General features: G+C 42.3%; 1 pseudogene; it reads left to right on the plus strand.

The window, feature by feature from the left end:
- Nucleotides 1-13,924: 13,924 nt before the first annotated feature.
- LOC134507617 (uncharacterized) lies at nt 13,925-15,422 on the plus strand (annotated as a pseudogene).
- The last annotated feature ends 4,656 nt before the right edge of the window (nt 15,423-20,078 follow it).

Here is a 20,078-nt window from a genome sequence, read left to right on the forward strand (position 1 = left end):
AAGGTCAGTCCAAGCAGCAATGAGAAGGAAGTTGATGCAAACACAGGGAAGAGAGAAGCCAAATATTTGATGTAGAAAGGATCTCATGGAGTTTGCAGGTTATATAGATCTTAGGGCTGATGGGGGAAACAAACCAGATTAGGAGCTGGACTGCAGAAACTGGAGAGACCCTAACTAGGATTTGATTGCTTGTGAGGTGGGGAGAAATACAAGGGCATGAAATGGACTGGCATTGAAAAGCCTGGGAACTAAGTAAGGTAAGGCATAAGACAGCAGCTTTGTGGAAAAGGGCCAAGGGTTCCTAGGGGAAAGCAAGCCAAAGACAAGTCTGCAGTGAGCCCTGTCAGAGAAGAAGGCTAACAGCATACTGCTCTGTATTAACAGGAATATCACCAGTAGATTAAAGGAGAGGGTTATTTCCCCTTTTCTTGGCACCTTTCAGAGTGTATTTGGGATCCTGCATCCAGGTTGGACACCCTACACCCCAAATACAAGGAGGACAGTGAGAAACTTGAAGGAGTCCATTTGCAATGCAAGGGGGTGGTTCGGGTAAAGCACACGCCTGCCATACAAGGAGGGGCTGAGGCAAATGGGTTTTTTCCAGCCTGGAGAAGAGGCCTGGGGAGTCCTAATAGCAGCCTTCCAATACCAGTTAGGAAGGTGTGAAGAAAGCAGAGTCAAACCTTTTGAGAGGTCCACGGTGGTGTGAGAAGAGACAATGGAGACAAATCAAACTAGGAAGTTTCTATTTGACATAAATTATTACCATGGTGTCATGGTCCATTTGGATCTCTCAAATTTACAGGTCAATGTACTCTGTAAATTAAACTTCATTTTATAAGCTCATTAGGAAAGAAAACAAATATGACAAACAAGGGTTCAATCCCCTTTGTACAGACTAGTCTAACATGTGAATTCACTAATTCATCTCTTAAGTCATGAGGTCAAAGCGAAGGCAACATGTAGGCAGGACACGGTGGCCCAAAAGGGCTAAAGGTCATTATGCAGCCATTATCACCTGCAGCCTGCTACCTCCTGAAGCCGTGTCCTGCCTACATGTTGCCTTCACTTTGACCTAATGGCGCTGATCCCAGCATACATCAGGCCTTAGCATGAGCTATGCATTAACCAAAATCTGAGTAGGAATTGAGTGAACACTGTGGGGACAGTCAACCACAGAAGGAGGTTGCCCAGAGAGGCTATGAAAAACCTCTTCCTACATATTTCCAACACCTTAGTAGATAAAGCCCTGAGCAACGTGGTCTGAATTCAGTCTTGATCCTACTTTGTGCAGGTCAGAGTACAGACCTCCCAAATGATCCCTTTGCCCTGTCTGATTCTATGGTAAGAAACCAGGAGATGTGGGGGACAGAGAAAGGGCTCAGACTGGTGGGAACAGGTCAGAAAGGGCCCTGCTGAGGTCTTCGTTTGCTGAGTGCAAATGAAACTTGGGATCCTCAGTGTGTGCTTCAACAGTATCAGCAAACATTTATGTAATGCGCAGGGCATGTTCCAGTTAAGCACAGCAAGCTGCAAGCAGTCACCAGGTACTGCATGACCTGAAACTCAAGACTGTAAATTGAATCAAACCATGTGGCCAAGTAATAATCTTCATTCACTCACTTGCAAGTTTTCTTTGGCTTTTTTTTTCTGCACCACCCCCCCGCCCCCCTGCCCCTGCCTCAATGGATAGCAGACACTTACTTCATCCTGTGGAAAATGAGTTATTGATGGAAAGTGTTTTAAGTTGGGGCCCAGACTAATTTTCAGAAATATTGGAAGGAAGTAGTAAATGAGACAGAACATGCAAGAAGTGAAATCATGATGTTGTATTTAAATCAGACGTGTATTCCCTTTCTGTTTGTGAGAGCTGGCTGAAAAGCCATGTTTATTTTCCACAGATTTTGATATTTTTTTTCTTTCTTTAAATCTGGGTTTGTTTCAATTTTGACTTAAAACCATTTCTCCTAAAACTTTTTTGGTAAACTTAAGTTCTTCAGATCCTGTATCTAATCCTGATCTGTGTTAGTTATTCCAATGGCTGAGGGAAGTCCTGTATCTCAAGGTGTAGGTGAGTTCCCTTCTTGACTGAGCTCACGGTAGAATCATAGAATAGTTTGGTTTGGAAAGAACCTTTAAAGGTCATCTAGTCCATCCCCCTGCAATAAGCAGGAACATCTTCAACTAGAACAGGTTGCCCGGAGCCCAGTCCAACCCGACTTTCGAATGTTTCCAGGGATGGGGCATCTACCACCTCTCTGGAAAACCTGTTCCAGTGTTTCACCACACTCATTGTAAAAAATTTGTTCCTTCTATCTAGTCTCAGTCTACCTTTTTTTTGTTTAAAAGCATTACCCCTTGACGTCTCACAACAGGCCCTGCTAAAAAGTTTGTTCCCCTCTTTCTTATAGGCCCCCTTTAACTACTGAAAGGCTTCAATAAGGTCTTCCTGGAGCCTTCTCTTCTCCAAGCTGAATCAACCCAACTATTTCAGCCACAGGAGAAGTCAGCCCTCTGATCATCACCGTGGCCCTCCTCTGGAGCCATTCCAACAGGTCTAAGTCTTTCTTGTGCTGAGGACTCCAGAGCTGGACGCAGTACTCCAGGTGGGGTCTCATGAGAGCAGAGTGGAGGGGCAGAGTCACCTCCCTTGACCTGCTGGCCATGCTTCTTTTGATGCAGCCCAGGATACAGTTGGCTTTTGAGCTGTGAGTTCACATTGTTGGCTCATTCCCTTTAGACACCACTTTCAATTTGGTAACAGTTCCTTCAGTCTGAAATATTTTAACTAGAACATGCAGTGCCCCACAAACTTGTAGTATTGGCGAAGCTCTATTTTGTCTGAAAATTTCCAAGCTGCCCTAGTCTTTACCGCAGAGTTCCTTAAACCGGATTTTTCACAGGTGGTCACCGATTGGACGTTCCTCATTTGCTGGCTGACTGACTGATGTCCTTGTGGTCTCATTTGCAGAAGTGTTGAAACTCACAGCTGAAACTGAAATTAACAGGAGCTGTGTTTTGAATATATGGAGGGCTGCTTAGAAATACTACAGAAACAAATATTCTGGAAAAGCCCGGGGGGAAATAAATTCTGATCTGGAGGCAAACTTACTTAGGAGTGCCGAGTCACTCAAGAGCTATGGTTTTAAAAAAGGCGAGAGTAAAGTTCTTAAATCATTGCTTGGGTGCTGGACATTGCATGCATTCAGTGTGACAGGGATCTTAATGGGAAGGGCAATGTGAGGTTATAGAATGTAACTTCTGTTAGAGGTGCAAGGAAGTAGAACTGAGATTACAAAGACAATTTTGGCCCACCTTCACTGTGAACAATTAATTTTGCATTGGAAGATTTAGTGGGGGTTGCAGACAGAGGATCTCCAGGGGCCTGTTCTGATTTTCTGCTCTAAAAGAGAAGTTCCACTCCCCACAAACCTCCTAGAAACTACTACATGTAGCTGTGGAAGGGGTGGTGGGGGTTGCACCTGTGCTTAGACAATGTTTGCCTCCCCATTAAGGGAACTATAAAGCAACCACTTCTTTGTCCTGACACCACTGAAGAGCAAACCTAGCACTTTTAAAGCGGGAAGAGTAAGGGGAAAGTTTTGCCAGAGGACAGCAGATAAGCAGTGTCTGGTGGCAGACTGCTGGCTTAGGATTTCTTACCTAGTTTTATTTGTCCGCTGAATGAGAAGGTCACAAGGATGACAGAGATTTGAAAAGCTATATAACTCTGTTTCACAATAATCACTTTATTGATTTTTTTTTCCTCAAAGAGGAGATTTGTAACCTCCACACACACCAAGAAGGGGGCAGTAAGAGCAAAGTGCGTGGATGGGGTGAAGCGGCACGTGGGATGCTGTAGCAGGCAGGAGAGGTAGGTGAGAGGTAGCTGTGTGGGAGGGGGGTGTAAAGCCAAGGCAACAGCAAGAGGACTGCCGTGCTGCTGCCGCCTCTTTCCCCGCCATCTCAGTTGCTCCACACAACCTTTCACTCCTGTGTTAGTCTGGCATTTAAACACAACTGGCAAATTTTTTGGAAAGCGAGTTTATGATGGGTCATACTTATGTCTGTATTGAATTATCAGCTGCAACTACCAGCCAAAATTATCAGTCCCGGCACTGAACCTGTGGAATAATACCGATGATGCTCTACTGAGATGCTACACTGGAAGTGTGAGTCAGGGCTGACGCAAACAAGCTGAGCAGGCTGATGAGAAATGAGGTTGAGACCGGCATTCTTCATCTGTAAAACGATGATGTGTACTTTCCTACATGTTAGGCTGCCAGAAACATATCTTCCACCATCAGTGGAAGCAATGATCAATGGAAAGAGGAGAAGCACATAGTCTGGTACTTTTTGCGTCACTTATTTCCTTTCTTTCTTTACTTGTTCTATCCAGAATCCCTTTTTCCAGCTTTATTTGGCCTTATTCTCTCTCACATTCATCACCACTATACTCAGAACATGAAAAAAAAAAAAAAAAAAAGCTAGGACAACCAACAGTTTTTAAAGCGGAAAAGTAGCTAATTTGTATTGCCTTCCTACTTAGTTTTTGGTGCATGACCGCACATAGTCATCACCATCACCGTTTTTAGGGAGCGGGACTCTCATGCAGCCTGGTGGCACAGCCGCCCTTTCCCCGCCGGAGGGCAGCAGTGCACACACCGAACGGCACGTCCTGTGCATCTTCATCTCAGCACGAAACGAGCTGGTAGTAAAACCAGAGAAAAGGGAAAAGACAAAAAGCAAAAGGAAAAGACAAAAAGACATAAAAAGCTTCTGCAGCACCGTTTCCTATGAAGTAATCTTTTATTCCTGTGAATTAACAGTGAGCCAAAGCTGTCTCTTATGTATTGCATTTGTTTTTGAGAAAAAAAAAAATCCACACACAACAAAACTGCTTCCTTGGTCTTCCTTTTGTTTGTCTAAGGGCAAAGAAACATTTCTAGTTTATTTCTCAGCATGGAATATTTAGTTGAGTCTGAAAGTGAGCACAGTTGGCATACAAAGCCTGGACAAAACTAGTAATCTTGAACAACACAGAACTGGGTCTTCCATCCTGGGCCCAATGCCATAAAACCTGTGGTTTTTAACCTTTTAAGAATCTTGATCACTATTCTAGCATGGATCAGGCCCATCTTATCGTTAACTCTCACTTCCCTCTGTTTTCATACCTCAGTCTACACACTCTCAATGTACGTGTTCGACAGCAAGCTCCCGTTGGCATGAGATTCTGATTTATACATTTATTCATCCATACATTCCTAGCATGATTGGATCTTTCATTGAACTCTGAGCAGCTGAATACTTTGTTTTGTTTTGCTTGTTAACCAGGTTGGAAAACACAGGTGGAAAAAAGAATATTTTTTCTGTCATTTAGAAGCCAATGCTTTGAGATGTTTTCAATAAATTCATTTTCCTCACCTTGATTTGACAGCATAGTGGTGAGGAGAAAAATCAGTTACTTGTTTTGCTGTAAGTATCTTACCTTTTTGAAGGTATTACTTGTGTTCCTGTAGCTATCCTCATATTTTCATTGGTTTCTAATACACATTTCATATTAGCTGCAAACCTCTTTTCTGGTAAAAGGGGAACAATGCAAATCCCACCACTTCAATACTACTCTCAAATTCACAGCTTCTAGAGCTTATGTGTTGTTTTAGTCTCCTCTAATATTTGCTTCTTCGGAGATGGTGATTGCTTACATATATTCATTAGTTCACTCCATAAAGGAAGTGTGCTAAAACTGATCCCTTGGGATGCACAAGCTGCTGGTCCGTAAAGAAGAGCCAAGCAGAATGGCAACATTACACACCATTGTGGCTAACCACTGCCTTATTGCTCCATTTTCTTACCTTGCTGGTTATGAATGTAGCAGATCACATTGTCTTTCTTTAAACACCCTGGACGAGGTTATTCAGACTTAATGAAGACATCTGCAATGAGGATGCCTCCACGTTTTCAGGCAACCATCTGGAACCCCACTGCAGTCCATGGGGAGAAACAGGCACTTTTGTGTCAGTTTGTCTCTTCCTAAAGCAAATGATTCATGGGTTGGATGAATCATACTGCAAATTACCTTTTTTTTTTATCTCTGTGACTATAAGACTCTCAAGTTACAACCTCACACAATGTAACTATCCAAGTTTAGTTCCTAATCTCACTCTCAATTACTGCAGCAGCTGGGGATCACAAAAGGGAACGCGGAATTTCATTACACAGATTCCCACGCAGGAAAGAAACAGAACTATTGCTGAAAGCTTTACTTGTTGCATCAAGAAAGGTGAAGGCTAAGAAATGAAAAAGAAAGACTGCTGTGTTACACACCAATGTCAGACTCATGCATAGTAAAATTATTGTATTATGCTGAAGTGCGAAGGGAGAAGTGTGATTTAATTGGAATTAATGGGTTAAATCAAAATACTGACTTGGAGATCAAATGGTTTGAGACAAGCTTTGCAGGAAGGCAAAGCCACAACAGTTTGCAAAATGAGCATCAATGGCATATAAAAACAAAAAACAGAGGACAGTCTTTAAGGTATCATTTGTAACTCGGCATTAAGTCAAATATTTAAAGGTGATCTCTTTATCCCCTTTATGTAAGACTACTTCAGAAGAGGTTTATTGGACAATATTTGCCAAAGAAATTCTGAGTGGAAGTGGAATATATTGAATTGGAATATATCAATAGTCCTGTTAAGAATGTAAGTGTATTTGTAGATTGTTTCTAATCCAGCATGTTGTTAGTGAACAGAAACCTGGAGAAAAATCCCAAAATTATGTATTTTTTATACAAACACACACACATATTTGTATATATACACATATACCAACACTTAAAGAATGAAGTGGGAAAAGGTAGATTCCGTTTAAAGTTTATCAAAGACCTTACATGTATTCCTTAAGAGGGTGATGAGGCTTGTGGAAACCTAAGGCCTATTGTTTCAAGTCCTGTCAGTTTTCCTGCTTTCTGCCTTTTCCAATATCTTATCAACTGAAAAATACCTGTGAAGATGCAGACCCTCATTTTTGTACCTTACCTCCAAAAACGTACACCCGTTGCCCAAGTCACCTACCTTGTCTTCCAGGCTGATAGCAGTGCTCTGCCACAGTCCTATGTGTGACCAGACCGGGGCGCCCTGTTACCGCATTGCCCATTATAAAGTTCAGGTTAGTCAGGAGGCATCACCGCCGCCCAGGGTTTCTGCTTCTCTGCACCTCCACTAAAAGAGAAACCTTTTGCCTCTCACAGCTTTACAGTCTAAGAAACGCAGAGAATGGGTGGAAGAAAGGAGGCAGTGTCATTCTTATATTGCACTGAGTGAAATGCATCACAAAAAAAAAGTGCACAGCTTGTCTAGGGCAGTACACGGCAGAGCCTTAAACTTGTAGCCTCAGTGAAGAACACTTCTCTCCTATTATCTGCCCTGTGTAATGAGACCCATATCATAATGACTTATATATGGTTTTTATATAAAATCTGAAGTACTGACATATTAACATCATTTTCCACAGGCTTTCGAGGGGGTTTAGAAAATACTGTTACACTTGTGCCAGATAAATTAATGAAGGATGACTAGAATCAGGTGCAGGTACATGTAATACAAAGAACTGAAAGGAGACCTGTTTAAGGGGAAGGTGAACAAAACTACAAATGATTAACTCGAGTAGGATTTTGATTTCAGTACCTGGTTTTACTTGTGTGAAGTTATATAATTGTTTTCAGGTTTGACATAAAATTCACATCTAAGGGCACACACACAACAATAACTGTTGAAACAGCATTATTTGGATGTTAATTTGGATGGAGGCCTGTTTAAGGGGAAGGTGAACAGAACTACACATGATTAACTCAAGTAATAGTGATTTCAGTAGCCGGTTTTGCTTGTGTGAAGTTACACAATTGCTTTCAGGTTTGACTTAAAATTCACATCTAAGTGCACACACCCAACAATGACCGTTGAAACAGCTTTATTTGGATGTTAATTTGGATGGAGAAAGACTATACATGCATTGACTTTGAAATGGACTGAGCACACTTACTCTGCTCATGAGCCTTTTGCAGGTTATTTGCACCTTTTGTTCTAGGCTATTTTAAGTGGCTAATGAACTGCAGGTCAGGAAACCAGAGAGCTAAGGCTGGATCTTGGAAGAACCTCCCAGCTGGCTGCCCACCCTTCTCTGGTGCTGCGGCTGGTGCTGCTGAGACCACCTCTCATCACTAACACAAAATAATGTCATTACCGCTCTCTCTTTGTTGTTGTTGGTTTTGTTTGTTTGGTTGGTTGGTTTGGTTTGGTGTTGCAGTAGTCTTCTGTCAGCCAGGTGAGCATGAAGTGACTTGGCTTGTAAAATCGGTGGGGAGAGGGAGATTTCTCTAGTGGTTATTGCAATTGCCTAAGCTTGATACTTAAGATAAATGGTGTGCCTTCACGTCTCCATTTTGTCCCCAGCAATATTTAAAAATCAGAGAGTGCCTACTGCACCTTGGTAAACATAATTGTATATTCTATTCTAGATCATGCCATATATGACAAAAGGCTAAGAACCTTCCTCCACCTATGTGTCTTTGTTTCAGGCTGCAGGAAGATAACCGATTAACAAACAACCTTATATAATTTTGACCCAAGCACATTTCTAGAAGGCTAATGATTTATTAAAGCTGGACACTGACTCCTTCCATTGCATCTTGCTGTGATTTCTACTGTTTATCCATCCAAAAGTACTCCAGCATTTGAATCCAGCATCCAAATCTGCTGTCTCTGATTATGGTGTAACAGACCATCCTAGGAGGAATAAATCGCAGAAGACACTATAATGTTCAGTTCTACAGACAGTTCAATTACACTGAATGTAGAATACTACTTCTCTAAAGCAAGTTTCCAAAACCACCAAATCTCTAAGGGTTGTTTTCTCAACAAAAAAGTATTCTGATGTCACAGGCAAAAAAAGCCTGCTCAATTCAAGTACTTTACATAGGTGAGTATCAAAGCAATTTACTGATTTATTAAAACTCCATAATTAACTAGTCATCCTTTTTTTTCCTTTTTGCATCAACAATACAGGAGACAACCCACAGTAGCAGCCACTTACAAAATGTTAATTCATGCTTTCAAACTTCTAAATACCATTTATAACACTTCCCAAGAAGTTCTAACCCCCCCTCTCAGTGCCAGTCCCCACCAACCATGGGGGGCACAAGCTCACTCCCCACCCCAGGCATGGCTCTCCCTTGCGCACACCCCTTGGGTGGGCCAGGCGGATGCCCCGGTGTTGTTTCGTACCCCGCACTTCACCCTGCACCCACTGACCCACACGCTGGTGAGAAAGCTGCTGAGGCCCGCCATGCCCCGGTGGGATGGCTGACCTGTTACCCCTCTCTCTAGCTCTGCCCCACCACCTCCGTTCCCCTCTCCACAAGCAAATTTTCATGCTTCTCTCATGCTGCTGCTGTTTTAAAAATCTCTTTGCAAGTTGCTGGTTGCTTTTTGATTTGGCTGATGGTTGTTTTTCCTGTTTAGCACAATTGGATAGGTTTAGGTGTTGTCCTCACTCCCCCCCACCTCAACCCCCCAAGCTGACATCCGCTCTCCTATTGTATCAGCTGTTGTTATCCAGGGTGTTTTGTAAAGAGGGGAAGCATGCAAGCACTGTCAACTGCTTGTACAGTAGTCTACATATGAAAAATAGTTTATTTGAATCTCTCCATTCCTTTGAAGTATCTGAGCAGCTCCACAGTGCAATAGCTTCTCTCTTTTTCTTTCTCCATTTTTTTTAAATTGCATTTTATTCACTTAATTTTTCTCTTTCTGGACACAATCACAAATCCCGGTCATGTCAGACACGTACAAATAGTTACAGTAATGCTTTACCTTGACTGTGCAGGCAAACAGAGACTTTTCTGCTTAGCAAGAAAGGTATGGGTCCCAAGTACATCTTGAGGGTATCTCCAGCAGTGTCCGTGGTGAGTTCTGCCTCTGTGCCTGTCCATTTGCACCTGCCATAGAAGGTAGCACCCTGTCCCTCAATATTGTTACAAAATCCTTGCACCTGCCAAATTAAGACTCCAGCTGCATCCCACTCAGTTGAACTGTCATGCATTTATTCAACCCACAGACTAAGATCTAACTTCAACTACTCACTCACCCAGTTGCAAAACTTTCCCTGGGAGCAGGCTCAGATCAGTACCTCTGCACAGGCAGCTAGGAACTGCACCTGCATGCTCTCTGCACTGTCTGTGTTACCCCAAAAAACACTTTTTGTGAACTTCTGGGTAGACAGGTCCATAAGCATCATGAAAACTGAACATGAGGCCAAGGTACAGAAAGCCACCAAAAGCATGATTCAGACAAAGTGCAAGTAATTTCAGTTCCAGTACATGATTCTTCTTAACTCCACATTTAGGAGTTAAGGCAGCCTTATTTAGGCAGCCTAAACAGTAGCAGAGTCTGTAGGCTTTCAAATCTCCATGGGTAAAGCTCCTTCATATCAAACGTTGTGCCAATGTACATACCCCAAGGCAGCTAAATGACACATCTCAATACTTATCTCAAGCTTAAATCTGTTTGACATTCATAAACTAGTCACCCCTATTGATGAAAGCCCGGAGCATGACATAGTTTCATTCCAAAATGTGGCCACAAGAGGAGGAAGTGGTGGCTCAACCTTATTATATATAATGGCTTGGTGGTTAGTGCACTTTCTGAAGAAGTAGGGCACCTGGAGTTCAGTGCTTTCATGAGCCTGGGAGGGGAATCAAATGTGTACCTCAGGTCCCCTCTCTAATCACCCCTACTCCGCAGGGAAAGAGCAAGACAGTCCCCCACAGCTGAAGGACAGACTTAGCTGTGAATATGAGGACAGAGGATGAGGTGGTGAAACTCAGTTTTACTTGAATAGCTAAGTCAATGACTTAGAGAAGTGATGAAGTCCTGGTTGATAGTTCCTGAGTTTATGGTAATGCCTATGGGCAAGCTTAATCTTTACTGCTGACTGCTGTAAACCCCACTGGTCTGTGCCTATCTGTGTCTATTGCTTTGCTGTGGTGATGCTGAGCTTCTCTCAGGTGCGGGTGGTGAGGTCTGAAGATACCTTCAGTACGATTTGCTTTATCTTTGAACATTAGAATCAAAATATTCCTACAATTTATTCATTCAACCAAAGTAAAATTCAGGGAGATTGTTTATTTCAAGGAAATTTTCAGACCTCTCAGTCTACAAATGCTTGAACTGATACAGCTACCACTGGCTAACAGCTCAACTAAAGAGAAGAAATGAAGAGAGCATGTTTACATTCTTTATATGAGAAACAACTCGTATCTGGTAGTGGAAACATTTGTTTATCACTGGGAATCATAATTTCCTAATTAAGTTGCACTTGTGACGGGCTTTGTTTCTTTCAAAAACAGATCTACTTTTCTTCAGATAGTAAACCTTCAGAAGAAGAATATTTCCCAGCAAAATCTTTTTTGTATAAAATCCAGAAATCCTTTTAACTGTAACTGTATTTTCATTGTTCTATTTAGCATAGGTACCCACACATTCATATTCAGACTCAGAATCATAGAATCATTGCCTGGGGGGACCAATTCTGTGCAGGCAACATGGTCAATAAAAGCAAAAAGACATGTGTAAGCTGGTAAGTGAAAATCTGTGCTCAGTCCTGGCATTTAAAGCAAGCAAGACTGGCCTATAAACAACACGTTTAACTATCTATGAGTTTTCACAATCCAATGTCTGTGGGACAGAGCTCATTTAGGTTTGGTATGTTGTGGGAATTACGTTATTACTGCCATTCCAGTGTGCATCTCAGCCTCGAGTTCATATTCCAACCCATTAAGAGGTAAAAAACAGTGGATACCATCTCGTCAAGATGCTAGCAGCTTGTGTGGAATGGAATGGAATTGCTCATCAGTCCAGTTCCTCATGTGTGTCTCCACAGCTGGCAGCCTCTGGCAAACATCAAAGGCTGTCAGAAAATGAGCTATCTTTCCACTCCTGAATGGGATCTTGTCACATCAGTGTAAGCTATACCGCCAGACACGAGAAATTTTTGTTGTCTCATATTGTCTCCTCTATGGGTTCAATTTACAGCACTTCAGCTAAACACAAACAGTAATTTCACTTACTGCAAACCTGATAGAAACAAAGTTAATTCACACATGCCCTTTTTAAGGTGATTTATGACAGATCCAATAGGAAGGAAGAGATGATCATTCCTGCGTCTAGGTTCAACTGCCATTTAATAATCACAGTCAATATTCACTTGTTTTAATGCTCAACATCATGTTCCAAATGGAATGCTTCGCCATTCGCTGCATGCAGACCATGCAGGATTACATGGGGCTTCTACCTTGATGCATATAACAACCTCTTAAATGATTAGGACACCTGTTGACATTAATAGAGAAGCATGCATGAAAACCACTGCGCCACACACTGAAATATAGGTACACAAATATTAAGAGGATTAGAGAAATTGCTAAAATGGACAGAGTGGTATTTAACACAAACACGTCTGGAATCTGAGCAGAATGGAAATAACATACACGTAGCTGATCCCTTGTTAGATGGCATGTTTTTTTAATAGATCACCTGGGGTATAAACATCTCTGTACAAGGAGGTCATTTGCTTAGACTTAAAATTTCTGTTTAATATACATCTTTGTTTGGAATCTGCCCCGAATTCATAACCACTTTCATTTAGTAGCTAGCACCTTTGCCATGTGAGCTGCAGGAAAAAGTAATTAAATTTAATAGAAGCCACCCTTGCTTTGAAGCTGACCTGGATTTAGAGCCACAAGGAGAAGCAATTAAACTCTGGAAGCCAAGGATTTAAACTGAAGTAATATAGTGATTTTTTTTTTAATTAAATTTTCTCTGTAAACAGATTTGGATTGTCAGATCTGATTGGATTCAAAGCTACAGAAATTTCCTTCTTTGGGAAATCTTCTCTTGAAGCAAAATTAAAAAAAAAAAGAGGCGGAGGGTGTTTCCCCCTGAAATGGGGATCAGTTGTAAAGATGTTAATCCTTCAGAACAAACTTCCAAAAAAGAGTTTGTACTTCTCAACAAAGTGCTAAATGGAAAAGGGAAGCATGGAAGGAAGTCATCTGTGTGTCTGTTTATTTGCAGGCAGGTCAGCTTCTCAGCAGCCTAAGATATAATTAGGGGAAGGAATTTCTTTGCACTAGAAAGTATTATGAGCACTGTTGAAAGCTGTCAGGGTTTTTTTTAAACCAGCAAGAGGCAGAAATTATTTCACTTTTGTGATTTTACACAAAAATAGTCTTTAAGTAACAAGGATGGGAAAAAAAGACTACAGAATGCCATAATCAATGGCAAACATGGTTCTAGCTATTTATTTTTCGGAGTTTTCTATAAAGGATCAGAAAGGATTCAGTTGAAAAAGCTCTGCTTCCAATACAGACAGTATTCAGAAAAGCAAACTGGTAATCTTGTTAATACTTACAGGCAGGCAAAATTGTCTTGATCTTCACCAACTCTTGGAAATATTTGTAGAGTCTTAGCTAAGCCAGAGGCACATGTGAAAAAATAAATAATCGTCATGCATGTATTTTGCAATACTTGCTTTTCTATTCTGAGGAAAAAAGTATTCTCAGGCTCGTTACAGGGATACATTCATGGCCCAGGACCTGTGGATCAGACTCGGTGAATTGGTAGTCTTCTGGCTAGAGACATGAAGAAGCTATGCTGACCACATCCAGGGAAGTTCCTGGAATTGGGTAACTTGCTGGGAAAATGTATTATTGTATCATTGTGAGGTAGTTGGGGGCAGACATGTTAGAAACAGCAAGTTGTACATTCCCAAGAAAACTTCCCTAGCAATGGTGACCAGCCTGTAAAAGGGGAACAGGCAAACAGTGCCAGGGAGCCACTCCGGGGAGCCATCAACTCTACGGAGAATGTTTGACCCTAGCGTTTTGGATGTCCCAGCTGTAATCTTTGACAATGGGTCTGGGTTATTCAAAGCGGGTATCGCAGGTGACTGTGGCCCAAGGTCTGTTTTTACACCAATTGTTGGTCACTCACAAGTCAAAGCTACAATGCTGGGAGCTGGACAGAAAGAATGTTACACTGGAGAAGCAGCTCAGTCCAAAAGAGGGGTCCTGTTTTTGAATTATCCAATTGACTATAGCATAGTTACATGCTGCGATGATATGGAAAGGATTTGGAGACATGTCTAGGAGTATGAGCTGAGAATCAAAGCCAGTGAAAGGCCAGTACTGATGACTGAAACCTGCCCCAATCCTCTGCAAACCAGGAAAAAAATTACTGTCTCAGTTTCATCTGGGATGGAGTTAATTTTCTTCCTGGTAGCTGGTATAGTGCTGTGTTTTGGATTTCAGTTGAGAGTGATGTTGATAATACACTGATGTTTTAGTTGTGGCAGAGCAGTGCTTACACTAAGTCAAGGACTTTTCAGTTTCTCACACTGCCCTGCCAGTGAGGAGGCTGGGGGTGCACAAGAAGCTGGGAGGGGACACAGCCAGGACAGCTGACCAAACTGGCCAAAGGGATGTTCCATGCCATGCCATGCCAAAGGGATGTTCCATGCCACGTCATGCTCAGCATACACAGCTGGGGGAAGTTGGCAGGGGCACTGAAGCTGCTGCTCGGTGATGGGCTGGGCATCAATCAGCGGGTGGTGAGCAATTGCACTGTGCATCACTTGTTTTGCATATTTTTTTATCATTATTATTATTTTCCCTTCTTTTTCTGTCCTATTAAACTATCTCATCCCACAAGTTTTACCTTTTTTCTGATTCTCTCCCCCATCCCACTGCAGGGGGGAGGCGAGCAAACGGCTGCGTGGTGTTTAGCTGCCTGCTGGATTAAACCACGGCAAGGATGGAGATCATGTTGGAAGACTTCTTGGTGCTGGCTATGTAGTTGCAGTCCAGGCAACTCTGGCACTGTACACATCAGCCCATATTACTGGAATAGTCATGAACAGTATGGGGACAGTACGGTGTTACCCACACTGTCCCCGTATATGAAGCATACTGTTTACCCCGTGATGTCTCCAGGCTGGATATTGTTGGCCAGGATATCACTGAATATTTTATGAAGCTTCTTTTGGAGAGTGGACACACTTTTGTTAGCACTGCTGAAAGGGGAATTGTGAGAGACATCAAAGAGAAGTGCTATGTAGCTTTAGGCCCCATCCAAGAAATGAAAGCAAAGTCAGAAGAAATCATGAAAGAATACAGCTTGCCTGACAACAATATCATTCAGATAGGCAACCAGTTCTTTCGTGCACCAGAGACCCTTTTTGTGCCTGCAGACATTGGAGTTGAAGCTCCCGGTGTGCACAGAATGATCTCCAACAGCTTCCTTAAGTGTGAAATTGACTTCCTACCCAGAAAGTCACCCTGGCCCCTCTGCAGCTGCTGCTTATGAAGGAGTGTCTCGCAACATGTCATGAACATTTTTATCCTCTCTGTTTGACTATAGCTGTTCCCCTGGGGCGTGCTTTTCCAGCTGCTGGGCTGCATCTGGGATTTGACCCTCTGGAGCATCCCAATAGTACATTGTCAATGTCTGTTTACCAGAAGGAATAAACATGTACTTTTTAATATTTTACTCAAGTGCAAGTTAACTTTCTCTGAAGGTCTTCAAGGAGATTGTGATCTGCTGGCAGGGGGCCCTGGTAAGTCTTGACCATTTGTTCACTTTGCAAGCAGCCAGGTCACAAGCAAAAGCACAGCCCAGTCCCTCTGCAGCTGCTGCTCTGCAGGCCAATATTTAATGATTACTGGTATTGCACAGTGAGCTTAATGCACTCCTTACATGAAAACTTTCCACCCAGAAGGTCATCCGGGTGACCTCTGCAACTATGGGCACCTCGACTACACCTGTGTCCCCTGCTCATCTTCCATGCACAACCACTCACTTATGGAGAAGTAGACCACAACACGTCAGGGGAACTTTTCTCCTCCAGATGTGATTACGGCTGTGGCTGTTGTACGTGTGTCTCCAGCTTGGGAGAGGGATGCCATTCTAGAGCTTCAGGGGGAACACAGGGCTGGGTGTTCAGCTCTGGTTGTCTTTTGTACTTTTTATGACTTTATAATACTGTATTGCACTCCTGAGGAATCCAGGGTCCCCAGCAAGCACTCCTTGCCCAAAGCCAGGGGACACAGGTGGGTGTAATGATCGCTCGGCCTTTCAAACACACTGTGCAGCTGTCAGCAGTGCAGAACACATGAACATGTGGGACTGTCTCATCTCCTACAGGTGCTGCTGGTGGGAAAACTCCACTCCATCGCAAATGGAAAAACGCAAACCGCAAACGGATGGTGGCAGTTATCCATTTGGATGGAAAACTCCATCGCAAATGGCCACTAATGTACTGTGCAACTGTGTCACTGGCCATTCTGGAGTCTAGAGTCCTTCTGGCAGCTTTGGGTCATCTGGTTAAATTGCTGCTGAAGAATAGGAAATGTGCGTCCCTCCCGAGCGAGGTGGGCAGGGGAGCCCTGCGGCCACACATGGCCACAGACCTGACACCGGCTGCAGCAGTAGGGGCAGAGGGAGGGCTCCTTCCAAATGCCCGTGGGCATGCATGCCATGGCTGCCCTGGCCACCATGTCCCAGTGGCTCATCAGCCTCATAGCGAGGATTTTCCTCCCTTGCCTCTGGCCATCACTACTTTGCTTTCTGTTGCTACTGTAAGGTAGCACAGATGGCCTGTCTTATGCCGCTCCAGGCTCAGAGGAAGAAAAGGAGATGGTGTTCTGGGTACAATGTCTGTTGATACCAGGCAGCAAACACAATGACAGACACCGTACCTGAAGGAGGGAAGGGAGCTTCCTCCACAGACAGCCTGCCAGCCAAACTGAAGTCAAGAAAACAGCAGCTGCCAGGTAGTCAGTCTGCATCTCAGCAGCTACACCCCACATCACCACCCATGTGTGCTGAGATCACAGATAACGTTGCTTTACTGTGCACAGGTCTCCTGAATAAGAATGGCCTCGGCAGCATCCAAACATGGCAGCAAACACCCCAACTGAGCACTCCATCTAGTTGAGGACGTGGCACCATCTTTAAAAATGGCACTATGCATCACATCACAGCTAGACAGCAGCACATTTCTTTCACGTGCTGCTAGAAGTGCCCCTAGAGAAAGCAGTCTTTCCTGAATTCATAAAGTACCACCTGGAGAATATTGCTGCTGCCACAACCTATTCTCTGTGTCCACCCTCTCCCCTCATACATGTTGTGTGACCCTATCTCATGGTCTTAGCCCAACCACAGGGTTACTTGAGAGGCTGGCCTGAAAGCGACAAATTTTGTTCCAGGCAAACAGCTCAAAGTGGGAGCTGCAGCCCATATGAAGTGACCCACTGGATACCCTGGACTGCCTTCCTCTTTAAGAACATGGTCATGGCAGGAAGCAAAAGTAGGAAGCGCTTGTTTGAGTACATAGATTACAGGGGAAAATATGGGCCTCCAGCTGAATGGAGCTGGGGTGCAGTAACTCTTGCTGGTCATAGTTCTAATTCTGGGGGTTAATAGGGTCACCGAAAGCCTTGCAGTGGTACTGTTGGAGAAAGATGGTGGCAGCGTTAGGCTGTAATAATCTAAGAGAAATTTAGCTGCCTCTGTCAGCGGCCTCTGCTGGCCGACCTCAGCAGGGGCCACCGCCGCTGCGTTGAAGTTCTCTGCGAAGGCCATCAGGTTACCATCATTTACTTATTGTTTTGTAGTTCTCTAAATATCATGTTTAGCTGTAAATTGTGGCATAATCTCCCTCTCTTTCAGGGTGAATGAAGGTAATCACCGTTTTGCAAAATGGTTTGCAAACAATCATGCTCAGTGTTACTCTTCATAACATGGTTGAAAGAACACCCAACAACAAATAAAATATGATGCTTGTTTCCTACTAGAAGTTTCAGCACAGAGCCACCACCTGTCTGTTCTGACTTCCAGTTATTTGAAAAATGTGAGGTTTAATCTTTCTAAGCCTGTCAGCTGAAAGTATACTCTAATTGGTAAGGTGTTTTTTTAGAAAGCCTCAGGTTATTTTTTTCAGATACAATTTTCTATGGAAAAGAAGAAGACATACTTTAGGACGTTTTCAGGAAAAAAAAAATAATATAATTTTCCTGATCTATCTAAGGCATGTTTCTGATTTGTTGAGTGACACAAAGACTTTCTTTCATATGCTTTTAAAAAGTGATCTTTTACTACCAGAAGATGGTGTGCTTCCACCGCATCATGCCGCAGTCAGCTTGAGGAAGGGATTGTGTTTGCTGTGTAAAATCACCTCTCCTCATCATGTAAGCAAGAATTATGATGAAATCAAAAGGATTTTGTGGTAAAAAAATATAGTTCATGCTTAGTGAATACACACATTACTGTATTTTCAGGCATATTCTGCTTCTACTTTCAATGAATTTGTATATATAGTAATTTTATTAAAAGAACCTTATAAAACAATATTAAAATAAATATTAAGTTATTATTAGGAGAAAATAATGCCTTTAACTAAAAAAATGAACAATCAAGATTTAAAATGCTTGGATGTTTTTAATATCAGGAATATCGTTCAAGTGTTTGGAATGTTTGCATTTAAATATCTTTTACTTGGTTTCCTATTCCTTTTTGTAGACCTTGATGAAAATTTTATATTAAAGCTGTCTTTGGTGTTAAACAATTTATTCTATAAAATGTGCAAATATTTGATTTCTGTGTAAAACTGTAAACTGAAACTGAAAAGTTTGGATCCAGAATGTTCCAGATATTAGTAAAATGCCACATCTTCAAAAAGAAAAGGTTTCAAACCAGTTAGAACTACACCATCACAGTACATTTACCCGCATGGTATGCAGGGGTCTTAAACTGAATTTGTTGTTTTGTCTTTCCTATCTGTGTGTGTGGGGTTGTTCATTGACAAATAATAAGAAAATAAACTTTCCTTTTTAGGCCTTTCTAATGACTTTGTTAAAGTTGTTAAAGCATGCTGGTTTTATAACTGGCCTAATTTATAATAATTTATATTTACAGATCTTATTCTTAAGCCCTTGAGTTGGGAAGTGAAGTGTAGGAGGCGGCATTATGAGGACTATTACTTCTGGGTCTGAGTGGCTGATAGGCTGAAGTATGTATTTATGTCTTTGACATAAATGTAAAGATATAATCCTAATTTAAACATATAATCCTTATGTCTTTAAAGATTTTGTAACATTCAACTCATGCCTATGCCTTCAGAATGAGAAAACAGCAGAATGAGTATTGCCATTTCATGGCTTTTACATATTGGAAACTCCATACACAAAGTGCACGTGGCTGACGCAGTATCATCAACAAAGTAAAAGCTTTGTTGGCAACGTGTGCTTTGTCCTCTGTAGAAATTTGACTTGGTTGCCTAGCACGGTTGTTTCTCACTTAGTTTTTCTTGGAGCTCGTGTCAGGGTTGCTGAGCAGGGAAGCACAGGACACTGATGTGCTACGAAGAACTACATAGCTGTCTAGCTGAATAGGCTGTGAAGAAAGGGGGTTGCATGGGGTTTTTTCTGGATTTCTTTTTTTTCCAGATGCTTGTTTATCTCAAAATGAAAAAATAAGAGAAAGTTTTTTAGTGGCTGCAGAGACTGAGGCTAAGGCAAAACAATTGCTAATTTGAACTTGTTAAAATATAGATATTTTTGTTACAGATTTTTCAATGTTGGATTTAAAAACACCTCAGCTTCACTAGGAAGGGTTACTAAGATTGCAGTACAGTTTAACCCAGACTGCAGTACAGCTTAACCCAGACAGCCTTGCAGTTTGTTGGAGAACTGATAGCAGTGCTGTAGCAAGACTGACTTAGACATAATACTAGTTTTTGCCACTGGTATTCTGTGATGTCTGTCATCAGAAGAAACTGAGATTTTACACAGGTCTTGTGTAAATAAAGCCAGTGAAGGAAATTAAATACTCATGTGGTGCCCTATTTATTTCAGGGGTACCAACTGTGCTAATAAATAGCAGTGTTTATACACAAATATTCAAAGCCAACTGCAGAGTGGGATGATGCAAGTGTATGTCATATTTTGAATGTCAAGGACATGA

The sequence above is a fragment of the Chroicocephalus ridibundus genome, chromosome 1 (assembly GCF_963924245.1).
Source record: "Chroicocephalus ridibundus chromosome 1, bChrRid1.1, whole genome shotgun sequence".
NCBI lineage: Eukaryota > Metazoa > Chordata > Aves > Charadriiformes > Laridae > Chroicocephalus > Chroicocephalus ridibundus.